The sequence below is a fragment of the Sinocyclocheilus grahami genome, unplaced genomic scaffold, assembly GCF_001515645.1.
Source record: "Sinocyclocheilus grahami isolate Dianchi unplaced genomic scaffold, SAMN03320097.WGS_v1.1 scaffold1087.1, whole genome shotgun sequence".
Classification (NCBI taxonomy): Eukaryota; Metazoa; Chordata; class Actinopteri; order Cypriniformes; family Cyprinidae; genus Sinocyclocheilus; species Sinocyclocheilus grahami.
This window is the reverse complement of record NW_015506266.1, coordinates 26,941-31,601: the sequence shown is the minus strand read 5'-3', so window position 1 is coordinate 31,601 and position 4,661 is coordinate 26,941. Positions and strand designations below refer to the sequence as shown.

General features: G+C 47.3%; 1 protein-coding gene across 1 annotated transcript in view; it reads left to right on the top strand.

Annotated features, from left to right (window-relative positions):
• Positions 1 to 1,520, top strand: part of LOC107566599 (C-type mannose receptor 2-like) — a 15,625-nt gene extending 14,105 nt beyond the window's left edge. The window contains exon 6 of the mRNA XM_016252091.1: positions 1,510 to 1,520. The gene's annotated coding sequence lies outside the window, so the exon portion shown is untranslated. The remainder of the gene's footprint in view (positions 1 to 1,509) is intronic.
• Positions 1,521 to 4,661: the final 3,141 nt, after the last annotated feature.

The window sequence follows — 4,661 nt, the reverse complement described above, 5'->3', positions numbered from 1 at the left end:
TTTTATTTTACCCCCGAACGCGATTTTTACTGGGGGACACCCTCGAAAGCAATTGGGCTATTTTCAGGCTAGTTTTGAGTAGTAATTGGGCAGGTTTTGTAGAGAAAACCTGGCAACCCTGCACCAGACAGAGCTGTCGGCGATTCTTCCTATTGTGAAGTCATGCAATGTGAAACCCCCTGTCGTCGATCCATCCTGCAGTGTGAACACAGCAGCAACTGAATGCTACCCCAGATAGTCACGCAGTGTTGAAAATCGTGCAGTGTGAACTCGGCATTAGTTCCCTTTCAGTCGGTCACTACGAGTCATGTCACTGGACACATTTCACTGGGATCTCGCTTCTAGAGACCAATCCACTTCGAGTGTAAACCAAACGAGCCAATGCACATTGACATGCGATGAGTGCATCCAGCTGATGACAGCACGAGCATAAATAGGCAGCAGGTGCAACGCATACCAACTTTTCACTTCAGAGCCGAGCAACAACTTCATTCTGCTCTTGCCAAACTGTTCATGTGACGATGAGTTCAACGCTCTCTAAGGGAGCTTTTTGTGTTGGCGGTGGTCGTTCCAGTGTCGAGTGTGTTGCGCACTTCAGGCTACACTACCCCCTGTTGTGTTGCAAGCGGCCATCTCCCCTGTGCGTCTCAGCACGTAAAAGAGCATTTCCCTGAAAGAGTAATTTCTCTAAAAGAGCATACACGGGTGCGTCTTTGTAAAGACGATGGGTGATGGTCACAATCGCTGCCTCAAGTGTCTGGGCATCAAGCATGCTGAGATGGCGTTCATGGATCAATCATGTTCCCATTGTGGTAAGATGACCATCTCAGAGCTGCGGACCAGGCTTCGTTACCTCGAGGGGGGCGGAGCTCCATTCAGGCAGTAGCACGGCCAGTCTGAGAGTAACAGTGGTGGCAAATCCTCCAGGGAACCAACCCTCAGGGGACCATCGCTCCTCTCACGCTCCACAACCAGTCAAGCTGCCAAAGGAATGCGCTTGGCCCTTTTCAAAGCGCGTACCAGCGGTATCCTTCAGCACTCCTCCCAATGACCGGATGTCGATCATTGCATTGGAGGGGGAGCTTTCTGGAGGAAGTTTCGGCTGCGCTGCCGCCCTCTGGGATGGTGGCAAAGCCTGAATCGAATCGGGAAATGGCAGCTATGCTTTCCCGGGCCACCGAGAGGATAGGGCTCAAGTGGAACCCTCCACTGAATCCCAAAGCCTTGAGGCTGGACGATTGGTTTCTTGGGGTTGCTCGTGCTGGTTCTCAGCACCCCGCCCGGTGCCTTTCTTCCCGGAGGTGCATGAGGAGCTTACCAGGTCGTGGATGGCACCTTTTACTGGCAGAAACCGGCCTGTTAATTCCTCCTCCCTCATCACCCTTGATGTTGGTACAGCTAAGGGGTATGCAGTGATCCCCCTGGTGGAGTGGTCGGTAGCGATGCAATTGTGTCCTAGTACCGTCTCCTCCTGGTGGGGAGACCTGCACTTCCCTCCCGAGCATGTAGGCACTCGTCTGGTCTGACCGGCAGTGCTTATATGGTTTGTGAAGAGTCTGCATCTGCCTTACACGCAATGGCGTTACTGCAGGTTCATCAGGCCAAGGCACTGAGGGACCTGCACGAGGGTGGTCACGATCTGGAAGTTCTGAAAGAGCTTCGAACCGCAACTGACCTCGTGCTCCGAACGACGAAGGTCAAAGCGAGTCCTCTGGGTCGTGCGATGTCCACACTTGTGATCCAGGAGCGCTATTTCTGGCTGTCTGGCCGACATGAGGGAGGCCTGCAAAGTTTGGTTCCTCAATGCCCCTATGTCCCAGACTGGCCTCTTCGGCGACGTCAAGAGCTTTTTTAGAGAGAGCAAAATTTTCGGTCCCGATCCCACCGTGTCTTCACAAACGTTTCGGATGGGGCTCTTTTTCCCCTCAGAGAGCAAGGTGTTCGCATTCTCAACTATCTCGACAATTGGCTTATACTATCACAGTCTCGGGATCAGTTGTGTGAACACAGGGACCTGGTGCTCCGGCACCGAGTCTTCGGGTCAACTGGGAAAAGAGCAAACTCTCCCCGATACAGAGGATATCTTTTCTCGGTATGAAGTTGGATTCGGTCGAACATATGTGCTGAACTGCTTGAATTCATTCAAGGGCAGGACAGCGGTCCCACTGAAACAATTTCAGAGGCTTCTGGGGCATATGGGAGCTGCAGTGGTAGTTACACTCCTGGGGCTGCTTCATATGAGACCGAGTCACACCGGCCTACCGCCAAACCTTCATCCCATGGTCAGACCTTGTGTTTCTCCAGGTAGGCGTGCCCCTAGAGCAGGTCTCCAGGCATGCTGTGGCTTACACGGATGCCTATACCACCAGCTGGGGGGCCACATACAATGGGTATGCAGTGTCGGGGGTATGGACGGGCACCCAACTGCACTGGCACATCAACTGCCTAGAGTTGTTAGCAGTGCGCCTTGCCTTGAACCGTCTCAAGGGGCGCTTACAAGGCAAGCACGTGCTGTTCCGGACGAACAACACTGCGACTGTTGCGTACATCAACCGACAAGATGGTCTGCACTCCCGTCGCATGTCGCAACTCGCGGAGTCGGAAGGTTCTGAGTACAGTTCGTCGGTCATTACTGACGTGACGTCTCCATTCCCTCCTTCAGGGAACGAGGGTTACATACGTAACCGAGTTGTTTGTCACTGATGGCTTTTCCATTTTGGCCTAGTTTTTGGTAAACAAATGATGACACGATGTGATACATCATGTTTGTTGTTCATCTGAGGTTTAATTTTACAATCTTTAAGACCTGCCAAGGACCAGATGATTTTTTTTGTAATTATTATTTTGTCTTGATAAAGAATACCATGGAATTCAATAGTGTAGTAACACAGTGACTTTACCAATTGGTGATTATCTATTTTAATGAAATGCACTTATTCCACAAACCTATGGCTATATTAATGCAGTACATGCCGATTAGCACTGTTGTCTGAATTTCTTCAGCTTTAGTGTGTGAACCAAATTCATTTTGTGTGTGTGTGTGTGTGTACTTTCACAACCTTTGCTTTACAAATATATTGCACAAAACAATGATTTTATATTTCTTCTTGCAAGACTAATTGTAGTTATGCAATTGTGGTAGACCACATCATACATAACCTCTTTGTTTCTCTGCTTTTCTGTAGCTCTTACAGCGTTTACATGAAAGTAATTATAAGAAACATTTTCGTAAACATCAGTTTTAACCATCAATTCAGTTCACTGACAACAGACAGATATTCATCTGTCCCACACATTAAGCTATCGAATATCGAATAATTATTATTATTATTTTCTTTGCCTTTTAAGGAGCTTAACATCTGTGAACTGGACGTGTGAACAAACCCCTTTTTTTATTTCACAGCCTTCACTTTACACACATATTGTGCAAAAACAATGACTTTATCTTTTTTTTCCTGCAAGACTAATTGTAGTTATGCAATTGTGGTAGACCACATCATATGCAACCTCTACCTGGAAAACAGTGTATCATACAAAAAAAAATACAGTTATAATCCAATCAACTTCAGAAACATCAGTGAATATGCCTAACAGTTAACAATGGCCAGAGGAGACAATGGCAAGGAACCCAAACTCCATCGGTAACAGAAATAAGAAAAAATTCTTGGGAGAAACCAGACTCAGTCAGGGGCCAGCTCTCCTCTGGCCATATGAAACCAGCAGTTTAAGTCCAGGCTGCAACACAAGTCAGGCTGGATTGATATCATTCAGAAAGTTCATCCAGTTCCTTCTCTTTGATGACTGTGATGCATAATATGGTGAAGGAGAGGAAGCTGGCCACAGGGTCAGTGCAGAGGACTCGTCTGGTTCTCACGGTCTTTGCTGAGGCTCTGTGCAGATGGCTATCTAGTCGGTGAGGTCTTCACAGGGGATCTGTCTCTATGGCTTGTCTAGTTGTGGTCTCTGGCACTGGCAGTGGTCTCTGCTTACATTCAGGGCAGCTGGGGTCATCACTAGGTGCTGATCCACCATCTCCTCTAGATGCGGACTGGATTCAGTAGCCTCAGAAAAAATATGAGACTAACATAAGCCTTGAGGAACAACTCCCTTCTCTCTCTGCTATAAATTATCTGAATCGATATGTATGTTGAACACTATACCAACAAAGCTACTGGAAGAGGTGCTTCCAGAAGATACTCTTCTTAATATTATTAATTTATCATTATGTAAGGATGGTTTTCTTGTTACGACACAATATCAAAAACAATAGAAAACAATAAAACAATAGAACTCACTAATCTGGAGAGAAATTCTCAAAGAAAGAGCATAGACACCTCCTTGCCCAATCATCTCTCCTGACTTATCTATAAGCAGTGGCGGACTGGCCATCTGGAGCACCCGGCGTTTTCCCGGTGGACTGCTGTACAGTGTGGGCCGGCCCATTTCGTAAATATATATAAAGAATGAGTTATAGTAAGTGTACGTAGCAGGGGCGGACTGGGGCCAAAAAGTGGCCCTGGACAAAGCAGCCCACTACACCCGGTCCACACCATAAATGACAGGCACATTTCTTTACATTACAATATGTCTTTCCTGGTGTATATGGCAAATGGTAAATCATTTTGAATCATTTTTACACATCTTTTTTACATAGAGGGACA